Genomic DNA, 21,728 nt, shown 5'->3' on the forward strand with positions numbered 1-21,728 from the left:
TGAACCCTGGTCCCCTTACTATTAGCAGTGGTGCTTGTTTTTAATGGCGTGTACCTATAAGACTTCTAACTTTATAAAAAATATTATTTCCAAACACAATGTGAGTATTCTACAAAGCACACTTAATGAGGAAACCTTGCTTAAATTGATTTTGAGATTATCTGAGCCAGTTTAGATTCCATTAAAGAGGATTAGGGTAAGTCACACTTAGTATCTGAGTCAGCTAAGTGCCTTGTTTTATATTGGCCCATAGCAAGGTAAAGATGAAGCTAAGCAAAGTTTTGTGGTTTGACAGTACATGAAATTCCAGTTTGATAAAAACAAATAAAAAATCAACAATCTGTTTAAAAAATACCCTTGTTGCACAATGATGCTTAATATCATTAAAGAAATGAAAATTTTCTAACACATTTAGTCCTGAACAGTTCTGCAGGAGTTTCTGGAGCCTGTTTTACTTTGGACACACACCCCAATGACACATTAGGGCCAATTTAGGATCGCCAATTCACCTAACCTGCATGACTTTGGTCTGTGGGAAGAAACCCATGCAGACTCGGAGATAACATGCAAACCCCACACTAAGAGGACAAAGGACCAGGACCCTGGTCTCCTGCTAGGCAATACCAATATCACTGTGCCACCTTCTTTTAGTGTAAAATTGATTAAATATTTATTTTCTCTCTGCACGGCTTACTCACGCAAGGCATTTCATTCATATGTACTTTAAGGTTAGTAAGATCACTTAAAGCTTAGTGAGGCGGAAGATGCATGCATCAGTGTTAGCGTGCCTCGCTGGAGTTGCAGATAAGGCCGGGTTTATACTTCATGTGATGTGACGCATACTCCAGCGGACGCTCCGGCTACGCAAACGTTTTACTATTTATACTTGCACTCGTTCTTTACGTAAATCTGGAGGAATCCACAAGGAGGCAGTGCAAGATATCATCATGGTCAGAACAGGTTCGGCTTTGCTGTGTTGTGAATTGCCTAGAACACCCATTAAATTCCGATGACACCTTAGCACAATATCTCTGAAAAGGATTTCTAATGATCAAATCAATCAATCCAGACATGTGCCCAATCCCTTGATGGGGCATCAGCTCATCGTATGGTGAATACCAGCACACACACACACTAGTGTCATTTTAGTGTCACCAAATCTGCATATCTTTGGAAGGAAACAGGAGCACTCAGTGGAAACCCAGCAGGTAAACATGTGTCATTCAGGATTGACTTTAAAATACTGCTTATGGTTTATAAAGCCTTAAATAATCTCGCTCCATCTTATATATCGGAATGCCTGACACGTTATATTCCAAATCGTAACATTAGATCTTCAAATGAGTGTCTCCTTAGAATTCCAAAAGCTAAACTTAAAAGAAGTGGTGAGGTGGCCTTCTGCTGTTATGCACCTAAAATCTGGAATAGCCTGCCAATAGGAATTCGCCAGGCAAATATAGTAGAGCAGTTTAAAACACTGCTGAAAACACATTACTTTAACATGGCCTTCTCATAACTTCACTTTAACTTAATCCTGATACTCTGTATGTTCAATTCATCATAATAACTATTCATAGTGGCTCTAAAATCCATACTGACCCCAAATCTCTCTTCTGTTTCTTTTTCCAGTTTCTTTGTGGTGGCGGCCTGCACCACCACCACCTACTCAAAGCATCATGATGCACCAACATTGATGGACTGAAAGCCAGAAGTCTACGTGACCATCATCATCAGGTCCTTCCATGAAAACCCTAAATACAAAGAGGACTGTTTGATTTATGATAGATGGTAGATTGCCCAGGGGGGACTGGGCGGTCTCGTGGTCTAGAACCCCTACAGATTTTATTTTTTTTTTTCTCCAGCCTTTGGAGTTTTTTTGTTTTTTCTGTCCCCCCTGGCCATCGGACCTTATTTATTCTATGTTAATTAACGTTGACTTATGTTTATTTTTTATTGTGTCTTCTATTTTACTATTCATTTTGTAAAGCACTTTGAGCTACATATTTTTGTATGAATATGTGCTATATAAATAAATGTTGATTGTTTGATTGATTGATGTAAACTCTAGGCAGGGAATACCGGTGACATGACTCCCTGTGAGACTGCAGCACTACCGCTCCGCCACCCCCATGTGTGTAATTATTAACAGTATTCATTATTTAAATGAAATTAACGATTTATCTGTAAAATGTAATAGACATACAGTACAGGCCAAAAGTTTGGACACACCTCCTCATTCAATGTGTTTTCTTTATTTTCATGACCATTTACAGGACTCCATCACTCTCCTTCTTGGTCAAATAGCCCTTACACAGCCTGGAGGTGTGTTTGGGGTCATTGTCCTGTTGAAAAATAAATGATCGTCCAACTAACCTGACTTCTGCACAACACAACTGCTGGTCCCAACCCCATTGATGAAGCAAGAAATTCCACTAAATAACCCTGATAAGGCACACCTGTGAGGTGAAAACCATTTCAGGTGACTACCTGTTGAAGCTCATCGAGAGAATGCCAAGAGTGTGCTAAGCAGTAATCAAGCAAAGGGTGGCTATTTTGAAGAAACTAGAATAGAAAACATGTTTTCAGTTTTTTCACCTTTTTTTGTTAAGTACATAACTCCACATGTGTTCATTCATAGTTTTGATGCCTTCAGTGAGAATCTACCAATGTAAATGGTCATGAAAATAAAGAAAACACATTGAATGAGGAGGTGTCTCCAAACTTTTGGCCTGTACTGTACTTTAATGCATTTCATCATGAAAGTGATATCAAGTATAAATCTAAGGATTCTAAATGTGCAGAGAGTTGGAATATCATACATTTAATGTTTTCTCTGTGGTGATCTATTACTGTTTGATGCTTCTGTCAGGTCAGGAGGGAGCCCGAGAAAAAAAAGACGACACAAAAGATGGTATGTGAGACTTTAAAAATGTATCGTATCATTATGATTGGGAATATGCGATGCTTGAATATAAAAGCACATTGAATGCATTTGCATGTTGGCCTTTTGCTACTACGTTGAACCATTCATCAAAGATCAAAGCACGCACATCAATCCCGGAGGATCCTCAAAGTGGTTTTCTGTCACATGCAGATAGTAAACAGAGACTCTGACGTCACATTTCAACTTTTATCACACTTTGCCCGCTGACTTTTTGCTGGTACTGCAACTCATGCATGCGTCGCGTTAATTTCTGAGGACCTGCTCAGAGGACACGTCAAATGAACACTGGGCCGCGTGGCAGCCATGATGCGTGCGCGTACGCGTTCTGAGCATGAAGTATAAACGAGCCCTAAGAGGATTGCCATCCCGCACGCACACGCAAACAGCTACCAGTGTTAAGCCAGTGCCCACTGGAGGTGATAAAGAGGAAAATATTCATACTGTTGTAGCCGCTAAAAAGGTAAAACTAAAACAGTGAACTAACTAGTTGAACATTTCTCCATTTTAAGTTAGACGAGTTTGCAAGTTCGCCGATGCTTTTTAATGCAAGATTTTGGGATTTTTGAACTGCACCTCACAAATTTCATGGAAGAATAAGCATGCCACAGCATGGTGCAGAGGACTGAGTTGTTTCATCCGAACGGACAGACGGACAAACGTGAACACACTCAAAAAGAGGAAAGGTTTTTCCAATGGTGACAAAAGACAAAATGTTTAAAATGTAACATTTTCGCTGTATAACATACCTGAGGAAGGCTTTAACCTTTTATTTTTTTTGCACAGGAATCATTATTAGTTTATTTTTCATCGAGAATGCATACTGGTAGCAAACATTGCAAATTGTACACAATTATCAAAAAATTCTCTGCTTCAATCAAAATTAGCATTGCGAGGCTTTAAGACAGATGTGTTAAAGACACTTACCATTATTAAAGCTTTTGGGTGATGATCACTTCCCTGTAAGAAAAATAAAAATAATTGATTAATAAAATATATCAGGTGGTTAAGCTGGTGGAATGTTTGGCAGTGCAACAACATATCTCCAGAGACTTGAGTTTGATGGTAAGTCTATAGTAAGTCTAGTATGGTAAGTATGGTAAATCTATGGTACCTGAGTTTGATGGTAAGTCTTACTGCCTATGTGGAGTTTCTTTGTTCTTTAGATTGTCACGCATATGCACAAAGGTGACAGCTTAAGGGCTTTAGTAAGGGTAATACCCTGCCGATCCAGGGGTTGGCGCTGTGTACTTATGCCTCTTCTCTTCCTCCCTCTGCAGACCATAAGATTAATGGCTTTACCATCCCTGATATCACCCTAACCCTATCATTCACTTCCATTAGCTTGGACCCGGCTCAAAGCCAGAAGATCTGCCATCTTCAAACAATCATAATGGGACTGGGGTCTGAGAAGACATTAACACTTGTTAATTGTGTTTCTTTTCTTGTTTTCTTTTTTGTATGCAGTTATACGGGGTTTGCCATTTGGTGCCCCAAACCTTAATACTGTTTTGTCTCTTTCCTTACAGCACGTGTGCCCACTTATTCTCTGGAGCCATCATTGCTTGCAATAGGATTTAGTCCCTGACAAGCACTAATCCAGGACAACACAGAGCACACTCAAGAAATCAACCACTACATGTACACCAGACCAGTTCAGAGTTATTATAAAAGTCTTTATAATTTAAGAGAAGACCAGAAGACCCTTATCCAGCCAGGGTGCCAATATAATGGAAGGACTGAGGGAGACAACAAGGTTTGGATTCTTTATCTCTCCCACATGCCAGATGGCAACATCCCTGAGTTAGGGACACGGACACCCACAGAGTGTGGGGCTGCTAGGGGGAGCAGCAGGGATTATTCACCTCTATTGCACTTGCATGTGACCCGGAAGGGCTTCCAGTGGGCTACACCCTAGCACCGGAAGTGCTACCAGGTTACAGATAAAATATGCTGCTCAGGAGGCATCAATTGCTTGGAGGAAGAAGAATAGGATAGAGAAAGAGGAAAAATCTTTATTATAGTGTCCTGTGCTATTATACAGAGGATTCAAGAAGGGCCTGTACAGGTAGTGGAAAGAACAGATTATTATGTTTGAACCCGTGACTGTCTCTGTGTTAGTTGTGTCAAGAAGGAGCATAGGACTACATGTCACTATATGTCTAATTATGACAACATGCTATAAACTTTCTCTATTAGGCAGGCAGTTTGATATAATGGGTCAGAGACTGGCCTTAAACCGCAAAGGCTACCAGTTCAATTCCTGCCTTTGTCTCACAATGTGAGCTCGACCAGTTTCTTAAACTGCCTATCCAACTATCTTGAAAAAATATCTGCAAAAAGTTGTGCTTTGTTTCTCTAATGGTAGAGTTCTCTGGGAGGTGTTTTCTGTAAATTGGTGCTATATAAGTTTTCATTTGTTGGGTGGCATGGCGAGGCATTAGGAAGCAAAAATATCGAACTGCAGAGCCAGAGTACCATACTCACCGCAGGTCTAATCCTGAAGTTCTAGACCAGATGTTATAGGATGGAGGTTAAGGTTAGGTGTCAGAATGGTTGACATGTAGGATAAATGATTCAGGTTAGGACTTAATTTTGTTAAGGTTAGAGTTTGGTGTGGTTAACATGTCAATCAATTTGATTTGTGATGACGTACTGTATGAATATTTATTACCAAACTGCTGGTCTAGACATGCAGTGATGTCATTTCTGTCCTGAAACTGCTGGCGTAGACCTGTAGTGGCGTATGGTGCTGTGGCTCTGCAGGTCGATATATCTTGTAGGAAGTGCTGCAACATTACAGATCTGCCTTCTAAGGGGCACTTTTTCAGAAGATGCTAAAACTGTTTCCTCACAGTATACAAGAACAGTAGCTCACCATGTTATAGACAATGGACCCTGCAACACTACAGAAATCAAATCTTTTCTTCAGTATTACCCCAAGTTTATGACCAAAAGTTTGGACAGCAAAAATAGATTGACTAACAAAAAAGCTTTAATCAGTTTCTCACTCCACTGCCATGGTTATCTATAACAGGGAGCAGGGTTGGGGTGTGGACCTCTGTTCCCCTCCCAGGTTCCCCTGTCCTCCTTCCTGAGAGCTAAGGTAGACAAAAAGGTGTGAGATCATCCAAATGCACTATAGCTAACCCCTATCCTTCCAACTACTGACCAGAGTCTACAGTGTTGAGTGGTTTAGGATGTGGTACAATGTGAAGACATAAACCCCTTGTTCCTTCAATGAGATCCATCCCAGAAGTTCTGAGACCAATTTAGACTAAACCCAAGAGTTAAGGCTTAAATTACACTTCTTAATTGATCATTCTACTCAAACCACTTTTATAATGAATGTAAAATAATTAGAATAGTCAACATACTTTAAATATTTATATAAATATATTTATATATAGTAAATATAGCAATATGTATATGTATGCATGCAGTATATAGCTATATATGTGTATTTTATTTTCTTTTTTTTTTACAAATTTATACTTACAGTACATACAGTACACTGTATGTATACCATCTTGCTCTAAGCTTATCTAAGAAATAAATGTAAAGACTTACACAAAAATAGACAGAAGTTAAATCTGCAAAGCAGTTTCTTCAGTTTCTCAGCTTTTTATGAGATTCAGTCTGTCAGATGCTTCTAACCTTTGGCTCAGCCAGGATGCTTCTGCACTACAAGGTAAGACAGACCTCCTTTTTATCTGTTTATCTGCTGTCTTCTGATTGGTTGACACTCTTTTTTTACTAAAAGCTTTGCATTGTTTTATGTTTTGCATGTTTTGTCTCCCTAGTCTGTAATTATTGTATATATTTAAACTTCATTTGAAGAATTACATGCATGTAGTAGAACCAGTTTAGCTTGCTCAGATCAGTTAAGAGCAAGACCCTCCGATTATCTCTAACCTGACTGTGTGAAACTATTAAAATGACCACCATTTACTGTGCCTATACCTAACAGTTTAAATATTTTAATGACTTTTATACCTTTCTCCAGACTGATAAGCATCCATTACATTTATCTTCTATTTTGTCAATGATTTGACAGTTTGAGGCATAATGATAGACTTTAAGTTTAACTACTGAGTGATATACAAATTTTTTTTTAGAAAATCTTAGGATAAATACTGTATCTCTATGGGTGTCTGTATCTTTATATATACGGTATATACTTTATATATAGATAGATAGATAGATAGATAGATAGATAGATAGATAGATAGATAGATAGATAGATAGATAGATAGATAGATAGATAGATAGATAGTCTGCGGTGAGCTAGCGCAATGCCCAGGGTTTGTTTCCTGCTTTGCGCCCTGCGTTGGCCGGGATTGGCTCCAGCAAATCCCCGTGATCCTGTAGTTAGGATACAGTGGGTTGGGTAATAGATGGATGGATGGATGGATGTATGTATATATATATATATATATATATATATATATATATATATATATATATATATATATATATATAATTGTGCTATATAGCCTGACCCGACACAGATTGGACACGGGAGGCAAGTATAAAATGTAAAGAATTTTTATTTTTCTTCAGGTGGAAAGCATGTCTTCCCCATAATCCCCCCAAGACACAACACAGTCCCAAATAAAGCACAGTACACTAACCACTCTTTCTCTCCTGTCTTCCACCACCACTCCTCCTCCTCCTCCTCCTCAGTAAGCTTTGTCCACCTCCACCCGACTCTGGCCCCTGAGTGGTGGTTGCTGGCCCCTTTTATAAGGTCAAACCAGTATCCAAAATGGGTCAGCCACTCCTGTTGCAGCACCCCCTGGTGGCACCTGCGGAACCCCACAGAGCTGCACAGAACTCCAACCCCATGAAGCCCTGGGGGAGTCTGAGGCTACCCAAGGAAGCTGCCATCTAGCGTCAAGGGGGAGATACTGGGCTTCCCACCCTTGTCCCCCTGGTAGATGTGGTGAAGGGGCGTCCCGGCCAGGCATGTTTGGGAGAAAGATACATTTTTTCATTAATTTACCCCTCTGTTACACAGTTTAAAATTGCAAATCAAACAATTCAGACGTGATTAAAGGGCACATTGCAGATTTTCACTATGCATGAAGTATGTTTGGGGTCATTATCTTGTTATAGTATGAAGTGCCGTTCACTGAGTTTGGAGGCATTTACTGGAATGTGAGCAGATATTTCTAAAGACCTCAAAACTAAATTTGTGACACTGCTGTCAGCAGTTCCATCATCAATGAAAATACACATTCCAGGATCTGTGGCAGCCATACATCCCCAAGACATAGCATCCCCAGTGCTAAAAGTTGAGGTGGTCTGCTTTGGATCTGAGGCAGTTCCTTTTTGTTTCCACACTTTGCTCTTGCCATTACTCTGATGAGGTTCATCTTTGTCTCATCTGTCCACAAGGCACTTTCCCCGGATTCTGCAGTCTCTTTGAAGTCCTTTTTCACAACCTGTAATCTGGCCGTCCTTTTTAGTATCTAACATTAGTGGTTTGCATCTTCATTAATTCTTTATCAGATTGTCGTCTCTGATACATCCAGATCTGGATCTGAAGACTGTTTCTGATCTGTCAGACAGACATTTGAGGCTTTTTATTCCCTATAGTGAGGATTCTTCTGTCTTCAGTAGTGGAGGTCTTTCTTGGCCTACCAGTTCATTTGCAGTGACTGAGCTCACCAGTGCATTCTTTCTTCTTAATGATATTCTAGACAGTTGATTTAGGTCATCCTTTGGTTTTACTGATATCTCAAAAGATTTTGCTCATGTTATTTAGCCTCAAAATGGCTCCTTTGACTTTCATTGGCACAGCTCTTGTCCTCATGTTGAACAATGGCAAATGGAGACTCCAAAGGGTTGAAGCAGGCTAACGTATCTTATGAAGCACTGAAACACACCTGAGGAATCACAAACATCTGTGACGCCAATTGTCCCAAACATTACGGTGCTCTGAATTGGGATGCTGTGTATTAAAATTGTTATCATTTCTACATGCTGTGACCAAAATGTAAGCAAATGCCCATAAATGACCTAAATGAAAGTCTGTAATGTGCACTTTAATCACAGTAAATTACATAATGCCTTGGAGCTTTCCGATCCTCCTTTCTTTTAACATTCTTTTTTCCTAACATGCAATGTTCAGGAGAAATTTAATTTTAAGGTGAAATTAAACTTTGTATGCAATACTTTCCCTAGTATTTGACTTTTATAATTTCATTCTGTGCTTTAAAAGAAAATGATGATGCATTTATATGGGAGATGGAGTTCCCAGGGTAATCCTACATTACTGATATATATGTCTAATATTGGCACTGTGTTATGCATGCACATCTGTGGAGCACCCTCCTGGCTCATCTTAGTTAGGTAATGTCACAAGGAATTGAAGTAAGGTCGGGGGGTGGCATGTGTAAAATTCTCCACTTTTGTTCCCTCCACAGTACCAAGAAGATGCCCAGTGACAGCAACTGACTCCGCTCTGTGAGCTGGAGGGCTGATCGCACCCCAAATAGATAAAGACGCCCCTGGGAAAACCACAAACCCTGAAACACTGACTACACATTGCTCCTTATCCTTGCACTATAACGCGTAATACAAGCCTCGCGGTACTCCGCCAACTTATAAGCCTTGCAGCGCCTGTCAGTTTGGGAATTGATTGTTTGCTTTTATCTCTCTCTGCTCCTAGCGGAACTGTTATATCTGACTTGTCATGGAGCACATTTAAGCTCATGTGTTTGCGGTGTCTGAATAAAAATCCTTCTTTTTTTCTACGACCTTCTGTGTCTGTGCAAATCTGTGACCCAAGCATGACAAGTGGTACCAGAAGTGGGGTGGTTGCACAGATGGATGCCGCCGAAGACTTATTTCATAAGTCTAAAACATATGCACTTAAAGACTGGAAACTAAACATGGATGACCCAATCCGTGCGCAAATTCAAGATTTGATACATAAAGTGCACTGTTGGTTTGAAGGAGACGTGATGGAAACAGTTGTCGTGAATATATTACTGGCTGGTATACCTGAAGTTCTTCGAGATGAATTTCTACGCCATGATATTAAATCATTAACGATTATGTCCAGACGATTAGAGGGTTCACAGTCCGCTTGGAAAAAGAGCGGTGGATTTCGTGCTGCTTCGCAACCTGTGAACGAACGTCCAGGACATTCTCTCGCCGATCGACAAGCTGCAGGACCTGAAAATCTAATGGGGTCAGGTAGGACCCCGGGAAATCCAGTCGTAGATGGGACGCCTGTTTCTGGGGAGACAGCGGCAACATCGGGTCGACGAGACCGTGGACACTACAGAGCACGTCGATGTGGACGTCGCAGAGGATATTTCGGAAACGGAGCCGACCGTAGATGTTTCCGATGTGATCAGCTCGGCCATTTGGCAAGAGAATGTCGCTTGTCTCCAGCTCATTCAATGGAGATTGGACTGGCCGAGATTTGTTGCTCAACTATTACATATCCGGATGGAAAAGATGGCTTGTTGATCCCGGTGAAATTGGGGGACAGAGAAATCTCAGCATTGTTAGACTCGGGAAGTGACCTTTGTATTGTGAGACGAGACTGTCTTAATGAACAATGCCTTAGAGACTGTGAGACTGTAAAATTACGCTGTGTACATGGTGATGTTAAAGATTATCAGACTTTACTTCTTACTTTAACTTATAGGGGTCGCCACTTTAAGGTTTGGTCTGCCGTTTCGGACTCGTGCCCTTGGCCATTACTCATAGGACGGAGAAATGCCCTTTTTCCAAAACTGATTAATAAATGTAAGGGACCAGTAGTCCAGTCCACTAATGAACTTAGTGGGGGGGGAGAAGAAGAAGAAAACAAAGACGAAGAACTGGTAGCGGCCGGGGAAAATCTAGAGCCCAACTTAGATATTGAACCCGATCTCTCCAGCGAGACGGAGGAGGTCACCCCGACAATCTTCCAGAATGGGCTGCTCCTTCTACATCTTCCCAGATTGCAAACGCCTCCGAACACAAACCGAGTGTTAACGAACAATCAGATTTTGTGCGTTTGCAGCATACTGATAGCTCATTAGAATATGCATTTAAACAGGCTCGCCCTGCTAATGACTCTTATTACCAAGAGCGTAATTCCGGGGGTGTGAAAACCCCACACTTTATAGAAAAGGACGGTTGCCTTTTCAGAGTGATCTCAGATCATTTGGAGGGAATTTATTGAACAACTGGTGGTACCTGGAGCACATAGGGAAACTGTTTTGCATCTGGCACATTCACACATCTTGGGGGGGCACCTCGGTGCCGACAAAACTAGAGACCGGTTATCAAAACGATTTTATTGGCTTAATATGGGAAAAGATGTTGAACGATTTTGTACTTCATGTCCAGACTGCCAGATCGTCTCTGCTTATAAGCCTCCTCGGGCTCCCCTTTGTCCTATGCCCATATTGGAAGTTCCCTTTCAGCGTGTGGGATTAGATATTGTGGGACCTTTACCTAAGACTAAGGATGGGTACCAATATTTGCTGGTGTTGGTTGATTATGCGACACGATCTCTGTGCAAATCTGTGACCCAAGCGTGACAGCTCATTCTGGTCTCCCGTCTATAAAGTCCATAGCTGCTAGAAGGAAGCATCCAGTTTGGAACAAATTACACTTGCACCCTGACAGACCTGTGACTCTTTACTTAGCCTGAAAGCTCTTTTATTTTTCTTTTTGTTTGGTAATTGTACAGGTGTGCACTGCAACCCTTTTCATTGATTTTGTGGACTGAATTAAATGGGAACAACCCAGTTTGTGCCCCAACATTTATCTGTGGAACTTGCATTACTTCACTCGACCATAACTGTCATATGCTAGACCTTTAAGAAGGATCGGATCAGGAAGTGAGGTTGTTCTAGAAACATTCTCTGATTGAGATAAATTCAGTTCTCATTTCAGGAAGGGTCTCTCTTACATCTTGATAGAGGTCTCAGACATGGAGTCTGAATGCACCATATTCAAGGTACAGTGGAACCTCGGTTCACGAACGTCTCGGTACACGTACAAATCGGTTTATGACCAAAAAGTTCGCCAAACTTTTGCCTCGGTTCAAGACCACACACTCGGTATACGAACAAGCCAGTTTGCCTTTCGGTTTGTACATGTTCAGTCTCTCCCTGTGCATTTCCTGTGCAGCGAGCGAGCAAGAGAGAGACAGAGAGAGAGAGCGCGACACACACACACAGGCGCGCAAGAGAGACACACACACGAGACAGAGGCGCACACACACAGGTGCGTGAGACAGAGGCACACACATACACGAAAGAGAGAGCGAGAGAGTAAGCGAGTGACAGAGGGAGGGTGACAGAGGGAGGGCTGGACGCATAAGGTAGAAAAGGCTTGTTTTTGTTTTCAGTTCTGTTTACAGCGATCGGTTCATAGCGTGCATTGTGGCAATGTTACTTTTCTTGGTGGTTTATTAACTTATGGATTTTTCAAATGTCCCTTTTTTTCCCTGTGCTTAAAACTCATTAAAAAAAAAAGTGTTTTTAGCGAGCGGTTCCTAGCACTATAGCGTAAACTATTGCAGTTAGTTTCAAGGTTTTCTCAGTGTTATTCAATGTTTTTACATTTAGTTTACTATTACGCTGTGCTTTCTATGGTATAATTAACTATATTTGTGCATAAAAACTAAAAAAATATATATTTACATATAGTTTGTACAGTCTGGAACGGATTCATTGTATTTACATACAATTCTATGGGGGAAATTGCTTCATTTCACTGTATTAATAGTAGAGGCAGCTACAAGGAGCTGTGACCAAAATGGTGTCAGTCCCTATCGTGATGGCAGTCTTCATGGCTGACACCATTTTGTAAATATTCGTAAATATTTAAGATGCCCATTGCCAGTTACGTGGACATGATCTGTGATTTCCCTATATAACATGGTGTTATGCGACCCTGTAATGGCCGACCCCTTACCCAGCCGGCAGCTACACCTCCAAAACCTGTGGCCTGGATAAATTACTGAGGTGAATCTTATAAATAAAGCTGTACATCTAACAAATACAATTTTCCCCTCAATCGACGGATTAAACATAGGCACACAAACGCAGATATGTAAAAGTGATTAATTATATTAAATGAAGTAACAAAAAATACAAATTTCACACATAGAAAATATATATATATAAACCACCACCAAAACAACGTGACACCACCATATATATATATATAGATATACACAATAACAAAGCCTCCCTTGCCCCTGTAACATAGAACAAACAACACAAACAACAACAATGAATGAATACAGAATGAATGATCGTGAACTTGTGTCCGAGTATATATCTGTCCTGAATGCGGATGACTGGTCAACAGATATGTGATGTGTTTGTATTTCCTGGAACAAATGGAACAACCGCACTGTGAATCCTCGGCATGTGGTGGATGATGTAATCTGTCCCCGGGGTCTCTGGCGATGAGGGAATTGAAGCAACTCCGGCGGAATGAAAACAAAACTGGATCCAAAGCGTGATGTGGAAAAATAGCAGGTAAAGTTCGTAGTTCGTAGTGGTAAAGTTAAATCTCCATCTTTTTTTTCATATTCTCTCCTGATTGGTTATATAGTGATGAGCTGGTTGTACTTGATTAATTGTGAACAGGTGTTTTCCATCTTGGGGCTGCGTTCTCCCTCCATCATCTGTCCCCTCTCTATTTACGGGGACAACATTCACTGACGTACACATGATAAACAGCAAACGGAACGATGGAAACAAAAACGTACTCAGCACAAACACTGTCAACACTAATTCTATGTAGCTCCGCTACAACCCTCTGTATCCTAGCCTTGGCTTTGATTTCTGCAAGTGCTGTTCTGTTTTTCTTCACACCTGTGCTTTCTTTTCTCTTTGTCTTTGCTTTTCTTTGATTTTCCCTTCTTTTGGGGTCTTTGACTGGCCAATTTACATCTTGGCACAAAACTAGGCTGCTTTCAACTTGAACTCAAAAAGTCATCTCATTAAGAGATCGAAAGATCATTATTGGGAACTCTGGTGGATATGTAATCCTCCTAAGAACAAGTACCAGAATCATTGTTTGCATTCATTTCTGTGGGTTTGTGGTCTCTCCAATAAATAAATCATTTTGTGGTGGCGAGCCCATAGTTGTGGATTAGATTCAGGTTTTTTTAACTAACATGCCACAAGTGCCTCAAGACTGACAAACTGTGATGGTGGCTCCTATTTTTAAAAACAAGGGCAACAGGATAGGTTCCAATTACCAAGACATCACACGTCACTGCCTTGCTTGGGAGACTGATGCCATTGTTCCAGAACAGAGACTCCATCTGAAAGTTAAATCTCAGAACTTCAGACTGTGCAGCATGATCTCTTCCTGGGGTCATGGGAGTTTTTCCCCCCTTGTCTATTAATGTTTTGTGGACTTAGAAAGGCTTATGAGAGTGGCTCTTAAAGAATTTTGTGAAAAATGCAGTAAAATTGTGGGGTTCTAGTACCACTGCTGTGTATTTTTTACTTTCTCGTATACAAAGTATAGAGAAAGTATTGAAATCGTCCAAAAATTCAATGTCGAGATTTTGATGAATATTGACATTTTAGACCTCCCTGACTTTCTTGTATAAGAAATGTAGGGAAAGTATTGGAATCCTCCAAAAATTCCATTTTGAGATTTTGATGATTTTGAAAATACCATTTTTTGAATTATGTGTATGTGTATGTAAACACGATAACTTGAGTACACTTTCACATAGTTCAAGCAAATTTTCAACTATTAGGTACAAAGCATAGATTTCTATCACCTTTTGGGCTATTTCCGTTAACCAGAAGTGGTACTTCACATTTTATTCATACAGATGCAGAGTCCAAGTTACTTTACTTTTATAATAATTGTTCAATATATTATTAATTTGATTTGATTTGTTCTTGATGGTTCTTTAATGTACAGAATATAAAAATATAATCATTGTCTTGTGCTTTACTCCTCAAATATCAATTCCCATATCTAAGTATACGAGAAAGTGTAGGGGAGACCACTCCCGATATTATTGGTCTCAGTATCTACTGAGAGATTAAGAGAAATATTTCCTCCTATACTAGATGAGTCCAAGAGTCCATGAGGTCTTTCCAAAAATTCAAGTTGATTTCTTTCTTGTTTGCAATTTCCATGGAGAAAATCAAGAAACATTTGGTGTTTTGGAAAGTATCTAGTTGTAAATCTGAGGGTAGTGCCTCTGCTGTCTTTGGTTGACATTGTCTACTTTGTTGAGTACACTGGATTGGTTTACGGTTGACTCCCAAAATTCATCTGGGTTACATTCCTAGAGCACTCACAAATTGTGAAAAACTGCAAATTTTGGATGTGGTCAAAAAATGCATATAAATGCCTATTTTTTATAATTTAAACCCTAAATATGCCCCAAAACACTTTAATTCAATTTCAGACTCAACTTTATACATATCACTTAAAAAAAAGAATGTAATGGTAAACCCGTATACTGTACAGTACTGTACTGCTGTGTCTCCCACAGTGCTAGAATGTAAAATACAGATGTTACCGCTATATGTACTGTAATTCATGGAAGCATGTTTTCTTTGGAGGGCAGCACGGTGGCGCAGTGGTAGCGCTGCTGCCTCGCAGTTAGGAGATCCGGGTTTGCTTCCCGGGTCCTCCCTGTGTGGAGTTTGCATGTTCTCTCCGTGTCTGTGTGGGTTTCCTCCGGGCGCTCCAGTTTCCTCCCACCGTCCAAAGACATGCTGGTTAGGTGGATTGGCGATTCTAAATTGGCCCTAGTGTATGTCTGGTGTGTTTGTGTGTGTCCTGCGGTGGGTTGGCACCCTGCTTAGGATTGGTTCCTGCCTTGTGCCCTGTGTTGGGTGGGATTGGCTCCAGCAGACCCCTGTGTTCGGATTCAACGGGTTGGAAAATGGATGGATGGATGGATGGATGTTTTCTTTGGTATGTGCTGTCATTTTCTTTGGTATAAGTAGGGTAAATACAGCAATAATTTAATTTAATAAAAATACAATAAAATGTCCGAGTACTCATCAATAATGAATGATATTGATTGAAGAAGAAGATAATGAATTAGCTGTGCAGTACAATGAAGGAATGCAATGAAGATAATGACTGCACAGCAACGCAGAGGGTGGCGCCTCTTCTTCGGGTGCTTCAGGAGGAATCGTCTCGTGTAGGGAACTGCTGGTACAATTTCCATGCTTTCTCACAGATGATCTTACCGTACAAGGGGATGTTCTTCTTCCTGCAGTCGGTGATCCAGAATGCCAGGGCAGATACCATCCTGACGATATTCTTATGTCTTACGGTTGTTACCTTTTTGGTAGAGTCACAGAAACTTACTGATATGGTACTCCTGATTGCTGCCTTATTCTTCTTTATGTATCGTACAGTGCTTTCATTGATACCATAATGGAGTCCTACTGCAGCCTAACTTTATTGTTCTCGTAGCAAATTCAGTAGTTCATCCTCCTCCTGGAGTGTCTTAAACTTAGATTCATTGTCAGATATATTAGAAGGTACAGGGCATTTGGGTGGCATCTTAGGTTCTAAGGAAAAATCCTCAAACGCCTGAGGCCGCGAACTCTGAACCGCGACTTTGCAGGGGTCGACTGTACACCTGATTGTGATGTGGCTGGGATGGGAATTATCTCCCCCAAATCTGAGGCTCCAAAGAAAAGAGTGGCTGGAGCCCTGTGGATAAACATTGAGCAGTTGCCCAAGTCAAGAAGCCCAAATACCTCTGGGTCTTGTCAACACAAGAGCATTAAGGAGATTATGAGACTGACCAATGCATCAGTACAGTGCCAAAGCCTTGTAGATGTGCTTCCGAATGGTGGAAGAGAAGCAGAAGTTTTTGGATGAAGCTGTCAATTTACCAGTCACTTATGGTCTGATGATCTGAGTAGTAACTAAGTGATGCACCTGCGTAGGGTGTCTGATTTCAGTCTTAGTAATGGATTAGGAACTCAGCAATATAGGAGGACCTCCTGATCGAAATTAGCCAGTTGATGTAGTGTGAGAATGCAATTAGGATACACCCTGGGTGTGTAAGACACAGTCCTTTGAAAGAGAAGAACCAGGAGCAGACACAGGACAAGCAAGATATGTTCTACCTCTTCACCTGGAAATTGCCAAGGAGGAAATTGAAAAAAGTTGCTAAGGATAATTTGGTTTTTAATTTTTATTAATTTGAGTTATGCTTAGTTAACTTTAGTAGAGTTGTCTTTATTGAGTGCAGACTTAGAGCACCAAAACAAATCCACTGTTGAAACACAATTACAGACATCCAGACATAGCTGGTTAAAAATCATGGGGTCAAAGCCCTTTGGCCTTGTGTGGAAAATCTTCCATTTCTGAACTGCAGACTGTTTATATGAAGTTTTATTTATTTGCCACAAATGAACCGGGATGAACTGAATGTACTGGACTTCAGTTGCAGGCATTGCAAGCCTCCTTTCTTGCACATTCTTCCTGTATTGCACCAATAATGTACATACCTGTTCAAGTTAGTTTCTTTTTCAATTTATTTATGACCTGGAAAAGTGAAAGAATTTCAGATGCCACAGAACCTATTTTAATTAATTTATAATCTGGGAATGGATGGATGCCGTAGGACTAGGAAATACAGAATTAATTTACATCTTGAGAAACGAAGAAATTCAGAGGTTTTTAAAAAGATCAAATACTTTTATCAGAGTCACTCATCATCAGGACAAGACAGGCAATCAAATGTGTGTGATGTCACATGTCTTGGAACTGCACATGTGCATCTGAACATAAATATGTTTGGTCAGAGGGACAAAAGAAGGCAATGACCGAAGGGCAACAGGGAAAGCGACATCAATGATCGAGACATGTGGACCATTTCATCTGGATGTCAGAAAACAAAACCAATGAATAACACTGATCGCTAAATCAAAAGCCACTCAGGACAACATCCACATCTTCACAGTTCTGATTTTCAGTAAGCCTTTTGTACGACTGTTTATATCCATGTTATTTATTTTATTTTCTATTATATTTTCTTCTATTTGGTATTGTTATATGTTAATAAATACCACAATGCTCGAGTGACTGATATAATAAGAGGGTGCCAAGTATGGAAAAAATTGCCACCTTCTTGTCCACAGGGTTTATCAAGGCTATCGAGGTCACTTCTCCATAATTAGAACAACTGTGGTAAAAGTAAGACATTAGTTGGACGGTAATTGGCATATAAGCAAAAGAGCTGCACTTTCATGTGCGTTTCAGGGGCACTCTCATTTTTGGTTGTGCTGGTGATAGCAAGTCCCTATGTAAAGAATATTACGCAGAATATTTCAGAATGACTGGCAATTGCAACCACTTGAGACTTTGTCTGGTTTGGATCTCTATATGTACGTGTGTGGAGAGAATTATATGTGGAATATTGCGTGGTGACTGAGACTATGTGTGTGTGTTAATCTTTAGGGCAGGAGAAGATAAACACAATAAACGTTGCTGGTAAGTCTCATAAACTTCACGATAATACACCCCTGCATCACTTGAATTCCTTACCTAGTTCTGAGACACAAATGCCATTGTGCAGGCTTTTTGATATCCATTCACCTGTTCTGGCCTTCCTTAGAGGGTTGCAAACTTTTTCACACAAATCTAGGGGCACATGTGTCAGTTAATGTTCTGTTTTTGCCCCTAATACTTTTCCTGTGTAAGCAAAGCAAGGAAGAACATCTTCATTTTCTTAACCCCATTTATAATGACATTCACTGTGTAATAAAAGGAAACTTCAAATACAGTATAACGAGGTAAAGTCTTCCATACACAAGCCAAGGCTCTTTTAATTAAAACCTTTACTCTCATAGATAGATAGTGTCAGGGATGCCAGGGGCAACGACCCTGCCGGGACGCCTGGAAGGACCGGAAGTGGGCGTGCGTCCATCTGGGATCACGTGGGGGCCGCCACCCTGGTTGCTTTGGGGGCCACGGGTAGAGGGCTTGGAAGCCCAACCCTGTAGGGGCCTGTGGTCACTGCCAGGGGGTGCCTCGATGCCTTGGGGACCCTGGACCTCAGCACTTCCTGGTGTGGCGGAATCAGGGCGAGAATCGGGAGCGGAGAGGACTGAGCTGCAGAAGGCAAGGAGGCGGCCTGAAGAAAGGAAGGCATTGTGTGGCCGGGACTTTGGGGACTTTGGGGGTTTGTGGTGCACTTATTGCTGTAAATATTGTAAATAAACGTGTATGTGGCTGACATGAATGTGTCTGCTTGTCTGTGTCCGGGTCAACTACCACAATAGATAGATAGATAGATAGATAGATAGATAGATAGATAGATAGATAGATAGATAGATAGATAGATAGATAGATAGATAGATACTTTATTAATCCCAAGGGGAAATTCAAATACTCCAGCAGCAGCATACTGATAAAATACAATATTAATTAAAGAACAATAAAAAAAGCAGCGCAAGTTAAAAAATGTAAGGTGGAGAGTGTGAGGTAGGTATAACAGTCTAAAATCTTGTGTAGTGTTAACGTTTAACCCGGGTGGAATTGAAGAGTCACATAGTGTGGGCTCACCTCAGTCTGTCAGTGGAGCAGGACGGTGACAGCAGTCTGTCGCTGAAGCTGCTCGTCTGTCTGGAGATGATCCTGTTCAGTGGATGCAGTGGATTCTCCATGGTTGACAGGAGTCTGCTCAGTGCCCGTCGCTCTGCCACAGATATCAAACTGTCCAGCTCCGTGCCTACAATAAAGCCTGCCTTCCTCACCAGTCTGTCCAGGCGTGAGGCGTCCCTCTTCTTTTTGCTGCCTCCCCAGCACACCACCGCGTAGAAGAGGGCGCTCGCCACCACTGTCTGATAGAACATCTGCAGCATCTTATTGCAGATGTTGAAGGACGCCAGCCTTCTTAGGAAGTATAGTTGATAGATAGATGGAATTTCATTTGTCCCCAGAGGGAATTTTTTACAGAAGATCTTTTAATAAATAAATACAACAATATATAAATATTTACATCCACGCTATAGTTTGAACATGCACCACAATAACTAAAATGCAAGAAAATTTTAAGAAAGAAAACTTCTGAATTGACAGTCACAGTGAGGCATTATGCAGACATATTGCCATTGGTATTATAGAGACCCTGTAGCATTTCTTCACACACTCCTAATTAATAATTAATTTTCTGAAACTCCTCAGTGATGGTGTGAGAGTGAGAGGATGTGCAGCATTATTCATAATGACACTCGGTTTTGGTTTAATTCTCCTTTGCTACATCCTCCTGGGGGTTCAGAGTGCAACCTATAAGTGAGTCTGCCATTTTAATCAGCTTGTTGATTTGGTGGTCGTCTCTTGAAGTGATGTTTCTAGCCGAGCACACCACGGACGTGAAAGATGTCACTTCACACATTAAAGGAACACAGTCTCCTAAGGAAGAAGATCATAAGTCAGTATCCAGACTGGTAGAGCATCTTGCTCTAGAGCAGGGGTGTCGAACTCCAGTCCTGGTGGGCCGCAGCGGCTGCACGTTTCATTCTAACCCTTTATTTAATCAGTGACCAGTTTTCATTGCTAATTATCTTCTTTTCCCTTCATGTTTATAGCCCCTGTTTCTAAGGATTCAGAGCTCTAAATTGACTCCTTTCTTCATTAAATGGCAGCCAAAAAGAAATGAGATGTGAAACAAGCCAAAAGATGACCCGCTGAATTGGGTTTTCAAACTCTAACCAATTTCACTCCAACCAATCTCTTAATGAGAAGCTCATTATTGCAGTTAATTAAACCCGTTATTTAATTCCACAGCTTGTTTTGCTCTCATTCTGCTACAGCAGACATTTCTAAAACTGTTGATTTTTCTGTTTTTTCTAACACCACCGTCAAAATGTTTGGGTGACCTGAGAGATCAATCTTACAGAGACTTTCATCTTTATTTTCTGATATTGCGTGATGAGCACAGGTGAGCTGGTCAAGTGGAAGCTTGTTTTGTGTCTCATTATTGTTTGGCTGCTCATTAAGGAAATAGAGACAACTAAGGGGCCTGAGTCAAGTTAATTAAAAGAAAGGCAAAGGACGTTAATTAGCATCAAAAACGGCTCACTAATGGTGAAGAATGTTAGAACAAAAGCCTACAGCTACTGCGGCCCTCCAGGACTGGAGTTCGACATCTGTGCTCTAGAGGGATGCTCATCCTACAGTACACACTTGTCTTGAAACCTAGATAGTGCATAGATTTCATTTTTCTTCAACTACTGTCACAGACAGCCAGGGTCCTTGTCCGGCTGGGACGCCTCTTCACTGTATGGACCAGGGGAGCAAGCCTAATTCTAGATGGCCACCCCCCTGGGTTGCAGTGGTGCCTAGGACTTCCGCTGGGTTTCATGGGAGTTGGAGTTTGGTGCAGCCCTGTTGGGATTTGTGGGCACCACCAGTGAGTGCTGTAGATGCTGCTGAGCCCTACAGAGCAGCTCTTCCGCCATACCTGGAGCACTTCCAGGTGCCTTATAAAAGGAGCCAGCAGCCACTACTCTGGAGGCCAGAGGAGGGAGACAAAGCTTGTCACAGAGGAGTGGAGGAGAAAGAAAAAGAAAATGAAAGAGAAAGTAAAGTATTGTGTGGATTGTGCTTGTGTTCGGGACTGTGTTGTGTGCCTGTGGGAAACCGGGAAGATGTTGCCCACAGATGAAGAAAAAAGAAAATAAAAACGTCTTTGTTTTATCAGTGTGCCTCTAGCGTCTGCCTGTGTTGGATTGGGTGGCTGGTACACCCCCTAAAGTTGTTGCACCACATAATATTTAGTATTTTTGAAATTTCTTCTATTTAG

General features: G+C 41.0%; 1 long non-coding RNA gene across 1 annotated transcript; it reads right to left on the reverse strand.

Annotated features, from left to right (window-relative positions):
- Positions 1-3,868: 3,868 nt before the first annotated feature.
- LOC120521171 lies at positions 3,869-6,615 on the reverse strand. Its single transcript, XR_005632044.1, has 2 exons — positions 6,512-6,615; positions 3,869-3,901 (listed from the first exon to the last, which is right to left on the reverse strand). It is a non-coding gene; the product is annotated as an uncharacterized LOC120521171 (long non-coding RNA).
- Positions 6,616-21,728: the final 15,113 nt, after the last annotated feature.

This window comes from Polypterus senegalus, unplaced genomic scaffold (assembly GCF_016835505.1).
Source record: "Polypterus senegalus isolate Bchr_013 unplaced genomic scaffold, ASM1683550v1 scaffold_4649, whole genome shotgun sequence".
NCBI classification, from domain to species: Eukaryota; Metazoa; Chordata; class Cladistia; order Polypteriformes; family Polypteridae; genus Polypterus; species Polypterus senegalus.